This window comes from Kogia breviceps, chromosome 15, assembly GCF_026419965.1.
Source record: "Kogia breviceps isolate mKogBre1 chromosome 15, mKogBre1 haplotype 1, whole genome shotgun sequence".
NCBI lineage: Eukaryota > Metazoa > Chordata > Mammalia > Artiodactyla > Physeteridae > Kogia > Kogia breviceps.
In genome coordinates, this window is record NC_081324.1 from 2,526,103 (window position 1) to 2,550,434 (window position 24,332).

Consider the following 24,332-nt stretch of genomic DNA (forward strand, 5'->3'; position numbering starts at 1 on the left):
AGCTGCTGCAGCAGCCGGGAACATTAGCGAACGTTAGGCTCCGAGAGAAATGCCACCGCGGAAGGTAAGGCCTGGACCATAGCGCGGCCTCCACAGCACAGCCACGGCCGTGTCTTGGATGGAATCCATCTCCACTGCGGATCGTCACGAGGTGAGCAGAACATGGCCAGGAGCCTGGTGGGAGAGGGCAGCGTTACTCCGCGCAGGCCACCGCTGCCTGGCTCTACGTCACCCCCGGCTCGCGCGTGCGGGGGGGCGGTGTCTCCCGCTCCCACAGCCTCCCCCCTTCACCTCTCCTCCTTCCCCTCCATCTGCCCCCTCCCGCCCCTTCTCCAATGCAGCCACCCACCCCCCGTGAAAGCTTTCTGGAGTCAAATTGGGGTTTACATTCTCAGACTCGACTTAGTGCAACTAACTACGGCCCACGGAGAGTAGTAATTGGGGTGAGAAAGTGGAGTTTGAAAAACAAAAATTAAAGTGGAACTTTTCAAGGATAAAAATAAAAAACAACAGGCATTTTAAAATTGCCAGACAGCAGAATCTTGTTCTGAAGTCTCTCCAGTGGGACCCCATGTTGGTTCCGGACTTCATCTGCAGATACCCTGTGTCTGAAAACCCCCAGCACCTTTATCAGGAAGTTAGGTGAAACGCACACCCTAAGCGGTTTGTAAACCCCGCGCGGCTGGGACCACCGGAAGGACACCCGCCTATAAATCTGGATTCCAGGCTTACTGCTCAGGTGTCCAGGCCGGCTGCACATGCGTTCCCAGCACGCCTGCACGTATGGATGCGTGTGCCTGTGTGTGTATCCGTGTGTGCGCGTAAACAGCTTCCCGTAACTGGATCTGCGGCAGCGCTAGTCCTTGGGAATAAGGGGCGACAACTAGCCGCTGGGATCGGGATTCAGTGCTATTAGGGGAAGAATTATCAGTGCCTGAGTCATCGCGAGCCTCCAGACTTTCCCCGCAGTGTGGCAGAACTTTGTGCTGATGAGACAATAGTGGAGCGTGTGCGTTTCCTACAGGGCAGACCATTCCGGGGCTGGGGGAAGCCTCGGGCCTGCGCCGGGCTGCTGGGGCCCGGTCCCCTCCCCGCGCCGCGCAACCCCCGGAGCCCGGCCGGCGCCGGGGTCCCCGCGGGGCGGGCGCGTCCGGGGCGCGCGCGGGTGGCGCGGGGAGGGGGCCGGGCGCGTGGTGGGCCCCGCACGCCCTCGCGCGTCCCCCGCGCCCGGGCGCAGCTGGCGCGGTCGGTCTAGTGCAGCGCTCGGCTCCGCGCCTCGGGCGCTCGGCTTCACCTTCAGAGGCGCGGGGCTTGCGCGTCCTCCTCCCGGGGCCTCCCGCCTCCCCGCCAAGGTAGGGGCCGGGGTGGAGGTGCGGCGGGGCCCGCGGGAGGGCGGGGGGCTCTGGGCCCAGGCCTCGAAGTGTGGGGGGCCCGGCGTGCGCCGTGGGGGTCGGGGCTCCGGGAAGGGACTCCGGGGCGCGGGGAGGGCGGTTCGCTTTCCCGGTGGCTAGTTGCTCCGCTCCGCAATTCCGGGAGAGGGAAGATGCAACTTCGGGCGGCCCAGCGAGCGCCCGGGAGGTGCCTTTTACCGCAGTGGAGGGGCGGGGTGGGAGCGCGGAGGAGGCTCCGGCTTTGTACACTTCGTCAAAGGCGACGCGGGAGGAGGGGAGCTCGGATGCGCTCTCCATCCATTAGGAGACAAAGAGCAAATTGCCTTACTTTAAAGTAAAACGCTCCGGCTAATGAAGGTGGGTGATGGGGCCTCGGGGCCCGAGGAGCCGCTTCAGTTATTACGGGTTTGGTTGATGGGGTCGATGCCAGTGGGCACCGAGCGCTGCTGCCTCGGGGACGTGCTTGCGGGGAGGGGCGTTGTCCCCCCCCCCTCCCCTGGCTCCGTGCCCATCAGCTGGGAGCGCATAGGTGACCCTAACATTAAAGAAGTGAGAGCCCGTAAGGGAAGTTAGGGCCGGAGTGGGCTTGGGGACGAGGGTTCTCGCAGTGACTGAGGCGGGGTGGGGAGACGGGGTCTGCGTGGCAGGGGCTCCTCGGAGATGCGCCCAGCCTGCCGTGGCTGGGGGCGGAGGAGGTATTGATCGCGCTGTATACCCGCGTATATACTAGAAAAGAATACTTGGGGGGGTGTGTTTGGGGGTGGGGGTGGGGGTGGAAAAGCGCCTCGTCTGCCATTTCCAGGGGGAGCTAACCTACTGAAGAGTTAAGATCAGTATTTAGATTGAACGGCCTCGTCGAGTTTTAAAGAAACTTTGTATGAATAAGTTTTTTAAAAGACAGCCGAGTTGGGTATTTAAAACAGTGGCTCATGAAGGAAGGTTGGTGTGCGGTGACAATCAGCCGTGGTGGGCTGAAGAGCCGGTGGAGCTTTGCTATTAGGGACCCGAGAGACCGAGCGTTTTACCCGAAAAATGTGGGTCTGTAAGTCAGCCTCGCTTATTATCAGCGTTAATAAGCTCCCCGCAGCAGACCGGGATGTGACCAGGGGCTTCTGGGGTTGTGTGTCTGTGTTTTACTCATTCCGCTGGGCTTACTGATAAAGAATTACTTGGTCTCCGGGTGTGCAAAGATCAACTTGCTCAGCCCTCTTTTAAAATATATTCATTCTGTGCCTTATTTAATCCAGATGCACAAAAAGCCATTTGCTGCTTCATTGTTGGTTTACATTTTTTTGAAAAGGCGACTGGTGTAACCTGTGGAATTTGAAATGCAAATAAAAGCCTGTGGGAGTCAAGGCAGAACAAATCAGCGTTTATAAAGTGGAAAAGATTTAATGTCTTTGAGATCACTGCGGAGGAAAAAAACTGGAGAGGGGGAGTGATTTTTCAGGGAGCGAATTGTGACGTCAGGTCTTTTTGGAAAAGATGTTATTTTTAAGGTCTGAAACCCGGGTATGTAAAGTGCTTACAGGAAAAACAGATTACAAGATTAACATCTGTTAACATGATCGTTCATCTCCAGCCAAAAATAGGTCAGTTCTTTCTTAAGGAAACCCGATTGCTGGCGCATGCTTAAATAATAAAATTAAAATAATGAGTTCATAAATTAGGACCAGCGTTTGTTCTCATCTGACCTGTGAAGAACATTTTTTAATTTCGAGATCAATGAAAGGTCAAAGTCCCTTTTGGGTGTTGAGAACAGCTTCACCCTGCGTCCATCCCCTCCCGGATGACCCCCTCCTTTTCACTGCGCTCTCCCTGTCCTCCCCCACCCCGATTGCTAATTTCCCCTTTCATCCATTGAGGAAGTACAAAATATATTTAAACGGATATTGTCTGACGCCCCCCGTCGTTAACGAAGGTAAACTCTCTCTCTGCGCAGATGGCTAACTTTCAGACCTCTGCTGTTGTTTTACCAATAAATGAAACGGTAGGGAAGGGGAAAAAAAGGAAACAGCCTTGCGAAGTCTCCCTGCCCCCTGGGTGTGAGTGACGGCTCTCCCGGCCAATCCGCAGCGGCTTTCTCCATCCCGGAGGTAATTTGGGGTGTGAGTGTGTACGCGCGCGCGCGTGCATGCGCCCATGTGTCTGCACACTGTTAAATCCGACCAGCCCCGCGCGTCCTCAGGCTCCCGATTTGCACAGTTGTGAGCTGTAGACGTGGACATGCTTTTATCTGAGTCTTTGCAGCTAGGTGGGCACGCGGCAGTCCAAATGGAGACCCTCCCTCCTCCGAGTGTTCCCCCCCCGTAAAGAATGGGCGTAAGAAGTGCTTTCGGATTCAAGTCGAAACCTGCAGACAGGGAAGAAAAGGAGTGATGCGATTGTGCTTCTCAGAGACTGGGGAGTCGAAATGTGTGGTTCCTTCCGTCACGTTCCCACGCGGCAGGCGCGTCCTGCGCTTCTGGGGTCGGAGGGATGGAGCCCACTCGCCGGGCGCTAAGCGTAGCCAGGTCGAGGATTGTTGAAACTGGTGTCACAACTGTAAAAGTGAAGGGCAGCATGGACCTCCCAACTTCACATTTTATCTTCTCGCCGTTAGTTGATACTTAGTCCGTGGCAGAGGCTAGAATGTGACCTGCTCGTGGGTCAGTCGGAGTTCTGCTGCCCACCCGACTTACGAATGCGAAGGGCTGGCCGTGGCTCCCGCGCACAATGGCACATTCACGGGCCGAGCGCGTCACGGGCCGCCACACGTTTCCTACGGCTTTAACCCGGCACCAACTTCCCTAGGAATACTGGTAGTGTTTGTTGTGTGTGCACACATGCTACTAGCCATGTAGCATCTCTGTTCAGTATTGGAGTGGCTGTGCCGCTTCGCTCCGGGGCGGACGGTGATGCTGCACGGAACGGGTTAAGGACCCACATGTGACCCCTGCTTCCCCGAGACCCCTGGGAGGCACCCTGCCACCCGGCCTGGCCCACGCACGGTGTGTCCGGCTGCAGAGCCGCGCGGAGGTCTGCCGGAGGGTCCACGGGCGACCCCGGGCGGGCGACCTTCGTCCCCTCCCATCCAGATCCTAACTCGGTTACAAGGTGGTGTCCAGAGCCCCGCGCCTCCCGCCCGGGCCGTTTCCGAGTACGACTCGATTCTCTTCCCCCCGCCCCCCAATCTCCGTGAGCTCGCGGATTGAGGAATGGGCAGAAGGGGGAGGCGTCGCCAGATTAAATCATTCCTATTTCTGTTTCTCCCTCTGGTGCGGCGCTGGGCCTGGGGCGCCTGGGGAGGCGGGGGCCAGGCGGGGGCGGGGGCATTTACCTGCCCGCCCCGGGGGCGGCGGCCTCTCGCGGCCCGGCGAGCTGGGGGAGGGCCGTGGGCGGGGCGGGCGGGGCGGGGAGGTGGGGGAGGGCCCGGCCCGCCCCCTCCCCCCCGGCGCCCGCCCCCCGCCCCCGTCATGTGGAGAGGACGTCACACGCCTGCACTGTAACCCAAGAAGTGAAAGAGACGGGGACCCACGGCCCAACTTCGCACCGTAACAAAGGCGGGGGTCCGTGCGGGCCGGAGAGGGTCTAACTGGGGAGCGATCGGGCCGGCGGGAGGGGGCGGGGGATGAGGTTGGGGGTGGGGAGTGCAGGGCCCGGGGCTGCTCTGGGGCGGGAGACTGGGGGGCCCGGCCGGGGGGTGAGGGCCTGGTCTGGGGCGGGGTCTGCGCGGGGCGGGGGAGTGCGGGCCGGGCCGGGCCGGGCCGGTCGGGGCGGGGGGTGCGGGCGGGCTGCGCTGGGCCCCGGCTGGGGCGGGGGTGTGCGCGGCGGCGCGGACCGCGCTCCGGGGGCCGAGGCGCGGAGGAGGCCAGGTAATTGGTTTCTATTTTAAACTTCACTTTGTCCTGGCGGAGGTGGGGCGGTGGGAGAGGCGTGGCCCCCGGGCGATTACATAAGTGTTCATACCTGACCTGGTGCCGGTCCGCGGGCAGCGCGCGGATTTGGGCGCGAGGGGCTGGTGCGCACCGGGACCGGGCGTCCCCGTGCGGGGCGGCCGCGCGTGGAGTTGCTGCGTCCGGCGCGTGGGACCTGGTGCGGGTCGGCCGTGGGGAGCCCTCGTGCACTCTGGGCTGCGGCTGGAAGCCCCGGGGTGTCCGTGGTTGGGGGCCGGGCCTGCCGGCGGGGTCCACCGCGTAACAAAGGGCAGGGCTGCGGGACCCTGGGCCGCGCACCGCGCCGACCTAACGGCAGGTCACAAAAGTCTTCATTAAACGTGCAACAGACCGGCATTTCCCCCATGAACCTGCCCGTAGGTCTCCAGTGTTGATTAAAGATGACTTAAACATTGAGGCGCTCCCACCCCGTGGCGGTGTGATAAATACCATTAAAGGTCTGACCGGAGGAGAAGCAAGGGTGGTTATTCCCCCAACAGGATCTTCGCCAGATTATTTTTCATGCCTTGCTGTTAGTATGATCCGAGTATTTTGGTCGAGGAATGTAAGTGCTACTTTAAGGAACTAGGCATGCATGCTATTTGGTAGGATCTTTCTAATGCCGCGCAAAAAAGAGAGCTCGTTTTATCATTTGTTTGTTCCTCCTTCATGTTCTCTTGCATTCTTTGATTGTGGCGTCAAAATAGCTGTGTTATTTATATTGACGCAGACTGGCCAGAATTAACTATCCCACACGCCACTACCGCGCAGTTTCCCGGCCTGTGTGCGAAATTGGAGGGTGCGGAGCTGGCCGGCCGTGCCTGGGTCTGGGAGTTCGGGTCCTGGAGAGGGACAGACAGTTTCACGAGAGCAACTCCCAGGCTGTCTTGAATGGACCCTGCGAGACCCTGAGCTCTGAGCGAGACTCCAGTATTTTGGTAATGGAATTAGAATTTTGATGTGTTAAGATAGAAATATATTATGTCTGGTGTTTTTCTTAGTTCATTAGTAAGGCTTTATTTTGTTAAACTTGCTAATTTGAATAAAATGCAACGTTTAGAGCACATTAACATTCTAAAAAAAGGAACAAGCCCAAGGGAGGTGCCATAAAGCTAACCGAGAAGAATGCAAATGTCTGTAAAATGAAACAGAGCAGCCAAGGAGCATATCTGGTAGGTACAGGATTCAACAGTGGAAAAAGAGAGAGGAGTTTTGCTTCGTTTCATTTCCGAAAGCTTTTGTTTGTCGGCGTAATCTTTCCAAATGGCTTAGTATACTGAAACTTGCTCCGTCAAGGACTTTTTGGATGTGTAACTGATACTAGTCAGTGATGACTTGAGAATAGTTTTCATCTCTAGTCTTAATCTCATTGTTATTTGTAGAGGACCTTTAAAGTTGACTGACTAATTTAGAGATTAAAGTTTCCTTGGGGCTCTGAAGTCCCACATTTCTAACTTTATGAGACATCTCAGAGACCAACGCAGAGTGAATAGGACGGGAGATGTCTGTGAAAACAGGTCGATGCTGAAATCACCTTGTCTCCACTTCCGTGAATTAAACTTTAACTTCTTTTACCTTACTTGCTCCTACGTGGAGATATTTGAGTCTTACAGGTGGAGCGTTTAATGGGGAGATTGTTTAGCAACAATTAATGTGACAAAGAAAAGGAGACTTCTTTAAAGAAGAACTCAAAGTGGGGTAAACGCTAACAGATGGTAGCGTTACTAAACAGGGAAAAATGATAATGTGACCTAGGAATTTAAGTAGAGTTTAGTCATGGATAGTTTTGAAAAACCAGTGCTCAGTTTATTGGGTTGCTGTGGATTTTTATTTATTCATTTTCCAGGATACGTATTGGTCTTATTCATAATTTACCAGAAGGACTCTTATAAAGAATTTTGTGGGAGTGGCTCTTAAGTCTGGCTGGAGATTGTGTTTAGAGTTTCAGCTGCATTATACCTTAATGGCATAGAAATAGGAAACTGAAATAGAAGCTGATTCTGTTCAGCGGGAAGGAGCTTGTCCAGACGTGTGTACTTTCCTTTCATAATATATTTGTTTTCAGTGTTCAAGACACTGCACTCTTTTGGTTTTTATTCCATTTTCAACATTGGTTTTAGTTATATCATTAAAAGTGGTATTTTGCTTATAATGTAGCTAGATTTCCAACTGAATAAAGCAACGCCGTTGTGCAGGAAACAAATAACTTTTTCATTGGTGTTTGATGGCCACATTTAGCTGGGGACAGCTAACCTTTCTCGGTGATAGGCATAGATTTCAGCTGAAGGCATAGAACTAATGGTAGAAAGCAGAAGAAAGTGAAATGTATTTGATCAGATATCTGCAGTTATAAATATTTGAACGTAGAAGTAACATTCCTTCTTCAAAAGCAGACATCTTACATGCTGTAAATGTTTATACCTTTTAGCACTTGGATGGACTTAGTCTGACACAATCAATTCTTTCAAAAAATGCGTCTTTTTGCTGCCCCAACCCCTCCCCCTCAAAAGCTCTAGAGGCTGTGGGGAAAGTTCCATTAACTCTCTTCTTACTGAACGCCCTCCAGAGGATACTAGTGGGCCTGTGTGCCGCATTGCCCTGGCCCTGCTGCCTGTGTCCCCCTCTCTGTACTTACACCGGCCGAACTAGCACCCAGCACACGGACCTGCCTTGGCTTGCGTAGCACTGGGCACCTTTGATCTTTTCTTCCAGAATTATTAGTGTCTAAACAGGAAGAATTCATTGCATCACTGTCTTTAGCTCCCAGACCCTTATGCTCTTGGTGGGAAGCCTGATCTCATTTGGATTTGCATTTTTCAAGTGAATAGAGCCCTGTCAGGAGGTGGATTTGTTCTGAAGTCTGCTCAGGTGGTGTTTGGAATACATCTCCATGTGTGGTATAGAGAGATAGGCTAGCAGGATGGAGCTTTGAGAAGGCAGATGTGAATGTGGAGTGTGGGTGTGTGTCCCTGGGCTGCCGTTCTGTCCGCTCTGGAGTTTGGGTACCAGCAGTTTTTCGACTCTTGTTCTGCGCTGGGCTTGGTGCCGACTGGTGGCTTGAGTGGCACAGGTGACGGTGGCCCTCTTCTCCTTCCCGTCTTCTCCTTGGGGATGTCACCCCCAGCCTTTCCCATCTGATGACCAGCAGTATTGTTGAAAGCAGCCTGTTAGGGTTTGAATGCGCCTTGGGACCACAAGAGGGACAGCATTTTTTAGATTCAAGCCTTTGCCTCCATCCTCTCTGGACCCAGGAACAAGTGAATTGTGTGTGTTGGGGGGAGGTAGGGAGGTGGGACATTTCTCTTTGATGGAGGGGTGACCTCTGCCCTGAGTGAGCTGAGATCCCGCCCTGCCGCTCTCACCAGAGTGGGGAGTGATTTATGGGAGGGCATCCTCTTTATCCTCTGACTCTAGCTATGAATACCTTACAGTGTTCAGAAATATTGGCAAATTGTCACAAGCCCATTTGAAGAAAGGAGCCACATCAAATGTTTATTTTAAGAAGAACTTCTTGATACAACAAACCTTATGGGAAAAATAAAAACGTTCACTATAAATTTAAAATGTCTCATCCAGTTCTTTTGAAAGCATCTTTATTTTGAAATTAATTTTCTTCAAGAGAGGACTATTTGAAGGTTATGACTTAAAATAGTCATAGGGAGGGTACGTATATAGGCACTCTAAATGCATTGCTTGTAGTTGTAATTTATACTCTCTGCTAAGGTATATCAAGTATATTTTAGAAGGACTGATAAAAATTAGCAGTTGCAACTGTCTGTTTTGTGTATCCTTTATCCCTTGCCTCTGGCTACACGTGATTTGAACAGCTGAAGCTTTTCTTTCCAAAGCCAGTGCTGGTTGTCATATTTATGTCCAGAATGAAATGTTTTCCAGTAGCACACATAGGAATCATAACAAAGTATAATCTTGTGGCTTTCAATATCCCTTAAAAGTAGTTTTCCGAAAAGGAGCTGGCATTTAGTCTTCAGTGCCAATGGTACTGCAAATTACAGAGCAGAAGTAATTAGAAACGCAACTATTTTTAGAACCCAAACATGTAAATATGTGTAAAATGATGAGTAAAACCCCCACACCGGTGAGTCGACAAAATAAATTTAAAAAGCAGCTCCATTGGGTTTAGATTACGTTTTACAAATATATTTCAAATGTACGTTTTACAAATATATTTTACAAGTATATTTCAAATATGTGTTCATTCGGTGGGTTTCCTTTCTTTTTCTTTCTCTTCTTTTGTTGTTGTTGATGATGTTTTGCTGTCAGGAATGTAATCAAGTCACTGCCTTCCAAAAACGGACTTTAAGAGACGTGTGTTTTATGTGACTGTGAGGTTCAGACACCTCCTCAGTGGAGTGTTGCAAGTCGGTTGAGATGTTAATGTATTTTGTTTTCAAGACGAAAGTAAGCTGGTGTTTTCTTCCTTCAGAAGCAGGTAGGCTTGTCTCTCACCGTGCCTGGCGTCCGGAGGATTGCTCTTGTCAGCTCAGCCCTCGGGTGCAGCTGTCTTGTTATTTTCTTGCTCATTTAGGGGATGGAGAGCTCGGCTAACTTGTGGTGTTAGCTTTCAGGATGTAGTTGAAGGGAGACTCTGAAAAACTGAGGTTCTCCTGTAAAACTCTAGTTTTTTTCTTAAGCACTGAGAGTTAAAGAAGAAAGCTTTTTTCAGCATTATTTGGTCTCACTTGAAAAACCCTCCCCTCTTCACCTCTTCCCATGTGAAAAGAAAGGATATTTGTTTAGGAATTTTTGTCCTTTGTCTCAGAAAAGGGCAACATGTGCCTGTGTTTGCCATATGGCACTGTTTAACCTATGTTGCTGGGGCTGACTTGGGCTGCATGAGGTACTGATTCATTTCAGCATTCCAGAATGTTCTTCGAAAGTTAGGGCAGTGAAGGATGCATCCAGAGATGTGCCGAGAGGCTGTTCCTGTCTGTAGCAGCTTCTCATTCTGTTGATATTTGAGGAATGTGAGCAAGTGTCACTTTTTTTTCCTGAAATAATTTTTGTGGGAAAGAGTTTGACATTAAATGTTGGCTGATTGTGTTGATTCAGGAAGACACACAGCCCAAAGTGAATAGTTAAAACTTCTGCTGGTTGTAAATAGGCTGAAAGTTGGGCTAGTGAGACAGGACTTTCACTGTTTTCGTTCCTGATTATTCTGGTGACTTCAACCTAGAGCTAAAAAAAAAAAAAAATGTTTTTTTTTTTTTTTTCTTTTCCCTTAAAGAATTAGCTATTTTATTTTTAAATGGATGGATGAACCAATGGACAGATGGGTGATCCTGTTCTATAGTTTAAGCTTTTATGGTGCTGTTCTGGGATTATCTAGATGTTTTCACCTTGTTTTGTTTACACGTGTTATTTTGAATTTTCAGATAGACGTGCATTTAATCACAAGGGTAGCTCCTCTGCTAGATGCCATGTCTCAGGAAGCTGTGGACGTGGAGAATCAAGATTTCTGCCTCCATTTTTAAGGTCCCGTATGGCTGTGGAGTTGCCCACCAAAGCTCATGTGTGTCCGGATAGCCTCCTGCTGAATCTGTCTCGTTGGTTTTAATCATACTGTGTTTCCTGTTCCAAGGAGGGGAGTAAACACATTTATAATCATTCACGTGTTGCCTGTAAAGCGTACGTGGGCATATGTGGCCGGGAAGGAACCTCTCAGAGAATCTCAGTGGTGTGAATGAAGGCTGCTTTGGGTGACACATCATTTATACTGACACCGTCAGTGACCCGGGGCGATTTTTGTGCCGGTTGGAGAAAATATGATCATTCACGTTGATAAGCATCGTCCCACCAGATGGAGATTGATCATAGCAGAGCTTTCTGTGTCTTTAGCATGACCATTAGCATATCGGTGTTAATTTGTTCCTTTGAGTAACACCAAGCATAATTTAAATTAGTGTTATCGTGATGACCCAGCCAGGCGCTCAGGTGGCTTCCTTAGTTCAGACATGGCTTTTTACTCTTTAAAGCAAGAGGCAAGGACGATGATCTTATTTCTAAAACCAACTTGAAAAACACAACTATGAGTAAATAACTGAATTCCTAATGTAAAAATACTTGCCATAGCAACGTGAACTTGGGACAATTCTGCAGAGTCATGGGATTAGTGGTTTAGTGGTAGGATTAAAATTGGCCTCAGTAAATTACCCTGGTGACAGAAAAGCAGAATCTGTTAAGGGTTTTACAGGAAGATTGGCTTATCAGTTATTTTCTAGGTTGATGAAAGATTATGGGCTGCTTAAAATTTGAACTTTACAAAGGAAGGTTAATTTTCCTAAGAGCTACACATTTTAAAGTATCTGTAGGGACTGGTTAAAAAAAGAGGTTACAGCAGTTAGAATTTGGGATGTTTTTGTGCATGTGGGAGTCCCTTGACCATCCGCGTTCATTTCGCTACAAACGTTCAGAGGGCAGTTGAGAGTATGCATTTCAGCCAGCGGTTAAATTAGGTCTTTCCAGTGTCCATGGAAATAGTAGACTATTTTGGAAAGTGCATTAGATCTTTGGGGCCACAAAGGCACCATTTAGACGCTTCCTGAGCTGTACCTTCGTGGCCCGAGCAGGTTACGGGGGTGCATTGCTCCATAGTAGGGTTTTTGTGTCCGTCGGGAGTTTTCAATTGATTCTACAGAATGACCATGAAGGGAAACATTTACTTTCCTGGTTATTTACCTTTCTTTGTACATTTATGTTATTTCTATTTGGACTTGTTTAAAAAGGCTCATACTGAGAGTTATATGTGTGTTATTTGCAGCTGACTTAGAGATGCTTTGGGGGTGAATCTGGACATTTTACAGGTACCGAACTGCAGAGGGGGACTTCGTGATTCGGCTGAGGCCACAGTGATGGAGCTGAGCTCAAACCCAGCTTTCCCGAGCCACACTCTGGTCTCCGACTGGTTCCCCGTGCTGAGCGCACAGAAGAAAGCGAGGTCGCAGTCCGAGTTCAAGATGAGCTTGCTGAGAAGGTGCAGGGCTGATCGAGTTCTGCGAATGTAGACCCAGCAAAGTGGTGGGTTATTTAGGACAGGAGGGAGAGGGCTCCACTTCAGTTTCACTTTCTGATGCTTACATCTGTCTCCAGAGAGAAGAAAAAAATGTTGACTAAGTTTTTGCAGCTCTCCATGGGGATATCGTGTTAGTGGGAGAACTGGATAAACCGTCCCCCTTCAAGGCCACCCAGCATCGCCCAGCTCAGACTGGGAGGAAGCGGGGAAGCCCCGTCGTCACCCAAGACCTGGCAGCCGTGGGCACCCGTTCCCAGCTCAGCACGGGGCCCGGCTACAGATTTTCTTGGGAAACCCCATGGTAACGCCCTACTCTCATCACTTTTTATAAGAGAGTAAATATAGAAAGCAAATCACCAGCAGGGGCTAGAAAGTCCTAGAAGAAAAAGGCCAGCAAAACATGCAGGGGAAGGGGTCCTCGAGGACCAGCGATGGCTGAGATAGACCCGCAGTCTCTGGTGGGCCTCCTGTCTGAGGCCGCGGCAGAGGCGAAGCCCACGCTGGCGCAGAGCAGGGCACGTGCAGGGCTAGGCTCTCATCGCGGTGGAGCGGGTGACTGCCGGGTGGGTTGGGGAGAGCCATCGGGGAGAGCAGAGCAGGTGGGCACCTTCCCTCGTGCACATCTTTGGTGCAGGTGGACAAGATGGCAAGGAAGAGGAAGACTGAGGGGGGAGGGGGCGAGCCGACCGCGGTGAGACCACACTGCCCTTTTCCCTGTTGGCGATGGCGGTTCAGACAGGTGGCCACGGCACCCATGGGACTGGCTGGCGGGGTCCTGCTCTGCTCCTGGGTGCTGTACAGGGGATCCATTCCCCCGGCCTGCTCCTGCAAATTGGGGAGCTGGGCCAGGGTGCGGTGAATTTGTCTTCCCCGTGCGAGCGCCGCTTAGAAAACCTGCCTCCTTTGCGCTCTCCACGTGGGCAGACATAGCCAACGTTCTAGGTTTTCTCTTAAGGGGAAAAATCAGTAAACTGAGACCCAGATTTTGCATTTGTTTTCCATTCTCTGAAGAAGATAGTACTGAGTACTTGTTCATTATTTTCCTGACACTATGCCCTAGGTAGTTTGCTCCCTTTCTAGAAATTTCTCCAAATACGTAATGACCCATGTCAACTCAGATTGTAGAGGTTTATTTAATCGGCGTGTGGACATCGTCCTGTATCCCCTTCTGTGAGGATTTTGGCAGGCTTGTTGGAGAATCTGGTGATTGAAATCCTGTTATTCGTCTGTTGGTAGGAAGGGTTTGCTTGTTTATCCATAAAGGGTATGAGGTACGCTTGAGGTCTACATTAAATATAGAGTAAAACTTAAATAAAACTCAAGAACAAGGAAATGAAATAGTAGGTGCTGACAAGGGGAAAACAGATTTCCATATCCACATCATCGTGTTCCTTCCTGTGGGTATACTTGGACCAAAATTTATAATCTGAGATTTCTGGTCACTAAACAAGAGCGAAACAGGGCCATTTATACGTTGAATTGACAATACAGGCAAAACTCACCGGTTCTGTGAAAGAGAAGCCTTTTCTAGCCTGTAACCCTAAAGGAGACTCCTCACGTTGATTTGTAGGTTGACCTTTTTCACAGGCCACGTGTTTTCATGTAGTCGGTCTTCAGTGATGCTCTTAGGGTGCGTCTGCGGTGGCTTTCCCGAGGTGGTTCCTTGGAGCTACCCTGGTACAAGGAGCCGAGGGCGTCAGAACACAGTACCCCGCGTTGAGAGCTATTTTTTGAATCACCATGACAATATGGTCCCAGGTATTGAGCATTAACAGTTTCTCGCTATATTAGAAGTTGAATTTTTATTACCAAGGACTTATAGACGTGAGTCAGATTGGGTGAATGCCTGAAAAACCAGCCCCCCCAAATAAATAGCTCATAAATGTTCTACCAAGGCTCATTTCCTTTCCACAAACATCCATCTCACACCTGCTGTGAGCAAGGCTTCCACATTCTGTGTGTATTTTGTTTAGTATTCATAACAGGAGATAGGACGGCGTTCGAGTCCCCTTCCCCCCACTTCCTTAACCACTGAGCCTCTCGCGGTTAAGGAGCTTGGGTTATCTGAGCACAGCATCTTCTGGGCAGAGTCACCTCGAGTTTGACCTTCCTCATGCTTGTTGAAGGCTGGAGACTTCGCGTCTTGGTCTGAGCCATCTGGAATCGTGTCACTGTGGAGGTCACATCGTGGAAGGCCAGTGTTTTTCCTCCCGCCCCCCCCCCTTTCTAGGTGGCCAGGGTCACTGACGGATCCCCAGGAGGACCTGGGAGCCAGTGTCAAGGGCGCCCTGAGCTGGGCCTGGCCACCTGAGCGTGTGGGCCCCCGCTCAGCACATGGCCGCGTCTGCTGTGCAGGGGGGCGGAGGCTTCGAGTAATCAATCCATCAGGAAAGGGTGGCCTGGGGAGTTGAAGCAGGGAAACTCCTGCATCAGCGTCCAGCCGTCCAGCCAGCTCGGGGGGCTTGGCCCACCTCAGCTGCCTCTTCTCCTGGTCGGCTTAGGGAGCCTGCACCAAAGCCCAGAGGGGCCTGAGCTTGGGAAACGGGGCTCTGTATTTGCAAATCTCTAGGGCAGGCTTCGGCAGCCCTTTTTCTTCCTCCCTTCCTTCCTTCCTTTCTTTCTTTTTTAAAATTTTTATTAGAGTAGAGTTGATGTACAATCTTGTGTTAGCTGCAGGTGGATAGCAGAGTGAATCAGTTATACATATATATATATATGTATCTCCACTCTTTTCTTTTTTTTAAGCTTCGTTTCCCATACAGGCCACTGCAGAGTATTGAGTAGAGCTCCCTGTGCTGTACAGCAGGTTCTCATTAGTTATCTGTTTTATAGATGGTAGTGTGTACATGTCAGTCCCAATCTCCCAATTTATCCCTCCGTACGTGCAGCCTTTTTTTGTAAAGGGCCAGATAATACATATTTTGGGCTCTGTGGGCCAGAACTTCTTGTTAGAGCTAATTCACTCTGCCTTGTAGCAGTTATAGAAGCAGCCACAGACAACACATCAGCGAGAAAATAAGCTTGTTTTGTGGACACCGAAACGAATTTCATGTCATTTCACGTGTCACAAAATACCGTTCTCCCTTTGATTTTTTTTTCCAGCTACTTAAGAATGTATAAACCATCCTCAGCTCACAAGCCACACAAAAACAGGTGGCGGGCAGGCTGGCTTTGGCCTTGGGGCTGCAGCAGGCTGACCAGCACGCTAAGACAGTGCTGCCTGGTAAATAGAAGGCTGCTGTCGTTTTCAATTTTCTAGTTACCCCATGGAAAATGGTTAAAGAAGTGGGTAAAATTAATAATGCGTTGATTTAACCCAGTAGATGCAAAATGTTCCTTGAACACGTAGATGACATAAAGGTCACTGCTGAGTTAGCCTCCGCTCCTTATTTCACACTAAGCTTCGGAAATCCGGCGTGGATCTTACAGTTAGGGCTCAGCCCGATGTGGACTCGCCCCTTTAGCCTCCGTGGAGATGGCACAGCTTCGGGGCTGGAGGTGCTGCCCGTGCAGAGACCCCTGTCATCAGCCAGGGCCTGAGGTCGATGAGGAACCTCCACTCCTCCAGTTCAGCTGTTGGTAGACAGGGACTCTAAAGGGAGATACGATACTTTGGAAATATCTCAGTCGAATCCGAGCAGCTTAATTAAGGGAGAAAAAGTTCGTTTTTACCGCTCTCAAGCCAGGAGCCGGGGTCGGGGGGTGCTGGGCGCCGAAGGGAGGCTGGGGCCTGACGCCACACCGTGTCTGTCCCTTGGCGAGTCGCTGGTAAATTGGCCCAGCACGCTGGGCGTCAGGACCCGTCCTGTCTCCCTGTTCCCTGCTGCCGAGCCCCCCCTCCGCTGCAGCACCCAGAACCTCAGACGTGTTAATCCCGGGTTGCAGGTGTGTGGGAAGGAATTGTAGTGTAAGAGGCAGCCTCTGGCTTCCAATCCGACATCCAGTCGTGGTGCCTTTTGGCCAGTTCTGGAGCCGGTGTGCCTTTCCTTGTTCATCTGTGAAACGGGGTGAGATGCTGGCCTCCCCCGAGGGCCAGTTAAAGGACGATGTGCCTGGTACCCGAAAGAAAGGGAGCGGAAAGCAGACTAAATTAGAGCTGAAGGTCACTTACCCGAGAATTTCAGAACACAGAAGGATGGTTCCGGTTGACTCTCGGTCACATCTAGTGGTAACATGTGAACGTATAAACCTTACATCCAGCATAAAAAAGCATTTGGTTCTTCTTACTTTTTGCACATTAAAAAAAAAAAAAAATCACCTGTGTATGTTACAAAGGAGGTGAGAATTGTGGTCTAATTCAATTAGATAGGTGTACTTTATATTGAGCGTATTAAGCCTTAAACCTGTTGTATCCTCGTTTGCCACTTTTTTTGCTTTGTTAACCTCTCAATATGAAAAGCAACTTTATAAAATGTAGAAACCGTTAACTTCGCTTGGGGGCTTAAAGTGTATTCGGAGTAAAAACCCGGGGCAGAGTTCATTGATTATTTTGTGCACCGTGTTGTAATGACGGTAGGACACCAACAGAATGCTCTTTGTTGGAGGAACAGAATATTTTTCTGAGATTATGCTTTTGCAGGGCCTCCCCCTGCATTCTTCACGGATGAACTCGTGCCGATCTCATTTCTGCTCCCAGGTCCTGGGGATGTGAAATACGGCTGTTGGATGAGAGCTCAGTACACTTTGAGCTCTGTATCAAAGCTCGTGGAAGTGCTGACGTAGGGGGATTTCACTTAGGAGGGCCGCGTGTATGGAAAGGCAAAAAAACTTCTTTTCCTCAAAATGGATCCGGAACCAGTGTGTTTCAGCTGTCTTTTTAAAGTAGGTCATTTCCATGTAATACTATTAATAATAAGAAAAATGAAGATTCTTTCCCCCCAAATGGGTAACAATAATGTTCAGAAAAGGTGTTTCTCAGAGGGAAGAATAAGTAACTCAAAGCAAATGATCTCCTTTAAAGGGTGCTTCTTTCAAGGAGGGGGGGGTTACATACAGTGTCATGAATTTCTGTTCCTTCACGTCAGCAGTATTTTTGACTATGATTTGTGTATTATTCACGTGCTGTTAGGAATTACAGCGAGAGACACAGGTCCTGCCCTGAACGACTGTACAGCGGGCCATTTTGTGAGCGCTGCAGAGTCTGCTTGGGGATGGTTTGGCAGCCAAGCCAGAAGGGGATTGATGGGTATCAAACTGCAAGGGTGTCACATTGTGTTGGGATATTTATTACCTGCCACAGGTAGGCACAAACCCCTGCCGTTTTAGAAGACGGCGCAGAGCTAGTCTGTATCCCCACGTGTCTCAAGACCACTGTTGCGTTTGGTTATTAAGTTTTGTCACCTCTTGAAGGTGAGACCCGGTGAAATTGCTTCCTCATCCTGGGGCTGGTCTTGCTCTTTGCCACGGTGCTGTGGGGTTTACCTGCTATTCCTGCCTGTAAATCCAGGTTCAGGTCAGCAAGTTTATTATTTAGACTGAAGGTCACGTTCCATATCTTGCCCTATCAATCACTGAAGTGCTTCTTTGGATAGTTAAATGGTGTTGAGACAGACTAGAATTCTGTTTACTCTCTTGCTTGTGGACTCGTAGTATCAGTGTTCAGGAAACTTATCGGACTTAAAAAAAAAAATAAGACCGACTGGCGTTCAGGTAGAATAACAAAGTCCACATCGACATTGTTCAGCTCTGATAAAAAGCACCGTTTCTCTTTTTCTGTTTCTTTGGCCCAACAGATCAGTGCTTTGGAGACGTGTGAAAGTTTAGGTAAAGGGATACTTCCACTCAAAGGAGAAGTGAGAACTTCTGGTGTTAGGATCACCGTTTTTTAGTGCATGGGCCTGACATTCTTTGCAGAGTTTTCTAAATTCCCATGCATCTCGAGTTAGATTTCATAAGTTGGCTCTTATCTAGGGAATGATTGAAGGCCCCAGAGCCAGTCTCCCCAAGTTGGCCATATATCCGGGGGGCTCAGAGCTTAGGCAATTTCTACCCAGTCACGTGAAACTTATGGGTATTCATTTGCCTGAGCATCTGCTAGTCCGATGGACTTCAGTATGACCATCAATGCGAGTGTTTTGATTAAAACATCCCTTTCTTAGACAGACCATGGCTGGGTTTGGAGGTTAGTGGAAAACAGACACAGGACTGCAGGCTTACATTGAATCACTCAGGGCAGATTTCTTTCCTGTTCACTTGAAAGTCACTCTGTTTAATTCACCTTAAGATGTCTGAAGTGGGAACTACAAATATGAGCTCTGTCCTATTTTTAAAAAATAAATTTATTTACTTATGGCCGCGTTGGGTCTTCGTTGCTGCGCGCGGGCTTTCTCTAGCTGCGGCGAGCGGGGGCTGCTCTTTGTTGTGGTGCGTGGGCTTCTCATTGCGGTGGTTTCTCTCGTTGCGGAGCACGGGCTCTAGGCACGGGCTTCAGTAGTTGTGGTTCGTGGGCTCAGTAGTTGTGGCTCGCGGGCTCAGTAGTTGTGGTGCACAGGCTTAGTTGCTCCGCGGCACGTGGGATCTTCCCGGACCAGGGCTCGAACCCGTGTCCCCTGCATTGGCAGGAGGATTGTTAACCACTGTGCCACCAGGAAAGCCCTGTCCTATTTTTAACTGCGAGGAATTGTAGTAGCTGAGCACAAGTGGGGTTCCTTTCCCTTTACCCCTTACCTTTGTTTCTTGTGTAACATCCCGTTTGCTGGAAGGGAGTTGATCTGAATGTCATTATTCCAGGGAATTAATATGAAGCTATACATTCTAATTATTGAACCAGAATTAAACGTGGACAGCTGGGACCCGAGGTCTTACACTGTATTTCTCTTGCATAAGTGGGTAAAGACACACAGTACTTCACTTTGAAGACGTAGAGATTTTCAGAAATAAATTATGTAGAAGTTCACAAAATGCTACGAAGACACAGCACTTTTCCGTTAGGGGTGGGTGGTGTGGAATTCACGGCAGGTAACACGTTAATTGATTTTCAACCACATATTTGAGTAATTTGAGTTATAGCCAAATACTTAGGGTAGCGTTCCACTTGCCTAAATTATATTCCTTTTCAGATAATTATACAAAATGCAAAGTTCGTAGACTGCAAAGACTCCATCATCTTTGCCAGCAAGATATTTACCATCCAAAGAGGAAATTGCATTTTAAGAAAAAAGAACGTGTGAGAGATTTCACAACGTGAATGTAGTTCTATTTTATGCAGGCTACAATTTGTTGAATGCCTTCTAGATGCCAGTTGCTGTATTAGGCATTTAAATCCAATAATAGCTTAATAAATATATGTAGATTTTTAATATACATATATATACTTTAACTTAAAAATTAAAATCTGACCATGTTATGTGAGTTTTCCTGCAACTTAAAACAATTTTATTTTCCCCAATTAGTCCTTTTTTAAAAAGTGTCTTATTTTGTAATCTTTATTTATTATTTTTGACCATGCTGCACGGCATGCGGGATCTTAGTGCCCTGACTAGGGATTGAGCCCGTGCCCCCTGCAGTGGAAGCACAGCGCCCTAACCACTGGACCGCCAGGGAAGTCCCTGCAACTTATTTTTTTTTAACATAACCTCACAACTTGCTCTTTAAGGGATGGGTGGAGTTACGGACCTTTGCACACCCCGTCTGTGGTTTCCAAATGCCCAGAACCCAGCATGGTCCATTCTGACCCATCGGGAGGGAATTTGGGCTGAGCACCAGCCAGTGGGAGTGGGCCAGCTCCCGCCAGGTGGATGTCGCCCGGGGAAGCTGTGCTGTGTTTGTCCCCGTGGGGGACTTCGTGTTGCTACCCATTTCCTAGTGTGCAGTGTACCTCTGCGATACACAGTTTTGTGCACGTGTGAGAATGTTTCTTTGGGATTAGTTCCCTGAGACGGAATTTTTGGCAGGAAGGGGCATTTTCATTGATGGATATTGACACATTTCCCAACAGGATATCAAAATGCCATTTTGCAGCCCCCGCAGCAGTCAGGGACCTGTGGCTTTCTCTTTGTCAGCGCTTGGTGTTATCAGTGTAAGTCTTGGGCAACTCGATAGGGAAAACACCGCATTGTGTTTTAAAAATTTAAAGCCACATTTAGCGTTGTTTCTTAACGTTTGTTGACTATTATTTCTCTTGTGAACCACCTGTTCACTTACTTGGTCGGTTTTTCCCCTGAGTTATTCATGATTTGTTGCTTTGTAAGAACATTTTGTTTATTCGGACAGTAGCTTTGTGCTTTGTTTTTGCTCCTCAAACATTCAAATAGCCTACATCTGAGTTGTTTCTCAAAAGGTGTGTGACTGAAACTGATTTTTTTTCTTTTTTTTTTTTGCATTTGAGTGGGTGAAGGAGTGTGTAACAGTTCCTTTGATTTCTTACCTGATTATTCTCACTTTTTCTCTTGATTCCTGGATCGATTTTGGACGTTTATATTTTATTAGAAAATTAGTAATTTCTTTCAATATTATCACACTTATTAATGTTTTGAAGAACATTGTGTTCTTTTAATTTTCCTTCCTTTGGTGGTCAGTAGACCTAATTTTCCCCAGCCCCTGCCTTTTTTCTTTTGATTAGGCTAGCTTGTCATTTTTCTCCTTCATTGGGCTTATCGAAGAGCCAGTTATGGACTTTCATTTATCAGTTTTGCTGCTTTTTTCTTTCTTTCTGATTTGTGGTTTACCTTTTAAAATTCAAATATAAGGATTTTAATTTTTCTTTGTTACTTTTTGATTTGAATATTTCACTTACATATTTTCTTTATTTTTAAATCCTGCAGCTGCTTATACTTTCAGCTTTCTGTGTGTCCCGTACATTTTGACACAGAGGAGTTTCAGGAGAGTTTTGCAATTGCCCTGTGATCTCCTCCTGCCCCAGGAGTTGTTACAGAGAGTTTAAAATTTTCCAAATGGGTGGACTTTTGTTAGTGTTGTTGTTGCTTTCACTTGTTAATTTTTGGTATCACAGTACTGTGTATGGAGCTTGGGAGATCTGTGCTGTTTCTGATTTAAGGAACTGTTAGAGCCCATCTTTGTGGTCAGCATGCAGCCACCTTAACTCCCGTTGTCACTTTAGCAAAGTGGCTGGTGTGGGGTTTGATACTTACATATTAGATTGAACTCTCCTTTTTAATTCAAGTCTTTTACTGTTTTTGCTTCTTTAATCTGCCAGGTTTAAGAGAGATTTGTTAATTCTCCCAGATCCATTTTCTCTCTTTTGAACTTTCCATGTATTCACTGGGGTGTTTGCTTTGTGTGTTTTGTTCTCTGTTATTTGACTTTAAAGGTGTAGGACAATCTTTTATTCTTTGTGATTTCTTTTCTTTTTTTTTTTAACCCTTAATCATTATAGTATGACTTTTGTGCAATTGAATGCCTTTTGAACCATGAGTTAAACTTTTCGTGATATTTCTGTCTTCACTGTTGTTTTTGTTTGCATTTTTCTGGTATATTTTGTCTGTGTGTCCAGATTTTCCGAGTTCCTTCATTTTGGGTGTCTTCCGTACAGGGCATATAGTTGGATTTAGTTCGTAACCCTTTCATTGAGTCTTTTAAATAAGTAGATTCCATTTATATTTTTTGCTGAAACAGATTTCTTAGGTGTTCTTTCCTAACTTTTAAAAAAACTTTTATCTTGTTTTATGCTTTCTTCTTTTTTTCTTTGTTTTCTGTTTATAGGTGTATGAATTATGTTTCTTCTACTTTAATCCTCAAAATCCCTCAAAATCAGAGAAGGTAGATAGAAAGTCCAATGTTTTAAGTTTTACTAGTGGTTATATTTTTAACTTCTGCCTAAACCCCTGTTTCTCAATTTATCAACTTCAGTAACAATATAATTTGACTTCCTCTTTGGGAAGGGTGAAGAAATGAGGGCTTCTGTTACCTTCCTCCCTTTCTTTATCTCTTCCCCTCTCCCCACACAGTATTGTAATTCCCTTTTTGGATGTTGTTTTAGTCTACTATCGTTAATTTATTTTTTTTACATTGTATATACTGTCTTGCAAGAAATGTAATAATTATATGTTTATATGGATGTCACAGTTACTTAGACTTTATTCTATTTACACTTATTTCTTTGCTTATTGGGTTTAGTGATCATTACCAGATATTTTTCGTTTTTAATTTTTTTGCCTGTGAGTTCTTTGAATCTCCTTTTGTTTGGCCGGATTCCCGTTGCAAGAAGATGGGGAAGCATGGTTCTGGGGAGGACAGGAGTCCTTGCTGGAGTTAGTTTCCTGAGCAGGAGAGGGTGCTGGGGAAGGACCAAGCAGTGGGCAACGGTCGGAGCCCAAGAGAGCCTCGAGGTGCTCGTGTGTGTGCGTGCGCGCGTGCACACGTGTGTGAGCACGGCAGGTGACGTCTGAGAAGTTGTTAGGGGCTGTGAGTGATCTTGAGGAGGCTGGGCTCTGTGCACAGGGTAGTGGGTGTGCTGAGGGCTCTCACCACTGGTGAGGTGATGGGTTCTGGGTCACCCCTCAGTGGTCTGCAGCAGGGGGCTCGCCAGCGGGGGGACTGAAGAGGGACTGTTTAGGGAACACGGTGCAGGGCAGTGCAGAGGGAGGGTGGTGCTTGGGGCCAGACCCGTGGCGTGGCCGGGAGACTGGAGAAGGGGGACCCGAGACGGGCATTGGAGGGTGCGGTCCTGGAGACGTGGTGACGGATTGGGCCAGTGGGAGATGGAGGGAGGCCCGGTGTAGGCGTGGTGAGTGCGGGGCCCGGGCTTCCAGGTCTGGCCCTGGTAGAGGCTGCACACAGACAGTGTGGTCCAGCTTCCTAAGACTGGCAGTGTCTCCTGCGCTGGGCCAGGATGTCTGTCCAGTTACATCGTACAATTCTGTGAGGCCATCAGATGTTCGGGAAGAGGCCTGACTGCCCCCGCGGGAATGTTTTGACGGCGGTGGCCTGGGCCTCCCGGGTCCCAGGAACGTTTGTGTTCCCTGCTCCCCCGACAGACGTGGGCAGGTGACTAAGCACTCAGTCCACACACGGGCGCAGCAAGGGCCAGCGAAACAGGCAGAGGCCACACATCGCGGCACAGAGAAGGGCGATGAGACCCAGGAAGGCTCCCTGCGAGGGGCTGCTTCTGTCTCATGCCAGGTGTCGGAGGAGATGCAGACCAGCCTTCTCACCTGTCCCACCGGGATGCTGGTGGCAGAGGATGCCTGCCTTCTGAGTTCAGGAGGCTGAGGGTTTGATGGCTGTCGTAACCTCTGAACTGATGATACATTGTGCATACTTGTAGAATTATTCTTTGAAAGTTCCTAATAGCAATGGTGTTTTTATCTGATTCTAATTTCTTCTGGCCAGCAGGTTGGTGAGGGGCGCTGTAGGGTCATGTCTTTGACGTGGGCAGAATAAGGCATCTGAAAGTTGTCTTTTAATTAGTCGGCTTGCAGGAATACTTTCAAGAAAATTACTTGGGAAGGAGAAAGGAATATAGAAGGCATTTTAAAAAATCGGGTTTATTGAACTTTGTGGAAACATTGCCAAGGGACGGGTAAGGCCGGTAGTATGTCGGATTTACATAAAATCACAGAGAAGAAGTTCTTAATGTGAATTGGGTCAGAACGTCAGTGCTTTTGGCTGAGGATATGGTTGTAAAATATTTGTTACCAAAAACTGAAGTGGATTAAAATTCTCAGAGTAAAGCAGAGAGCACAGAAGAGGATTCGTATGGAATTTCCAGCCCAGGAAGAAGTGGGACATTCCAAAGCTGATTTATAAAAGGGCCCCTTGGATCAGAATACTACACGGTGTCAGTTAAATGCCGCATCTAAAATAACTTGAACTTGGAATTTCTCAAGCCATTAGTGCAGAAAAGAGTCACTGTGGGAAGCATATTGTGCTGGATAGAAATATACCCTTTATGGGGCTCTTCTTCCCGTATTCGAATTAGAATTGTATTCTGAAAACTTCTCATTTGCTCCAGAGCTAAGTTAAAATTGGGGGGGGGGAAGAGACTCTTTCCTGTAAGTTTTTGGCCCAGACAACTCAGCAGAGAGCATGAAGTGTAAC

The 24,332-nt window shown here is 48.3% G+C and overlaps 1 protein-coding gene across 2 annotated transcripts in view; it reads left to right on the forward strand.

Moving 5' to 3' along the window:
• The first annotated feature begins 1,274 nt into the window (after positions 1-1,274).
• The window catches only part of ZNF516 (zinc finger protein 516), a 111,841-nt gene continuing 88,783 nt past the window's right edge, over positions 1,275-24,332 (forward strand). Inside the window, exon 1 of one of the 2 annotated variants that reach the window (XM_067014760.1) lies at positions 1,275-1,352. The gene's annotated coding sequence lies outside the window, so the exon portion shown is untranslated. Of the gene's footprint in view, positions 1,353-4,860; positions 4,940-24,332 lie in introns of those variants that run through there. The other variant, XM_059039707.2, reaches the window with a different exon arrangement.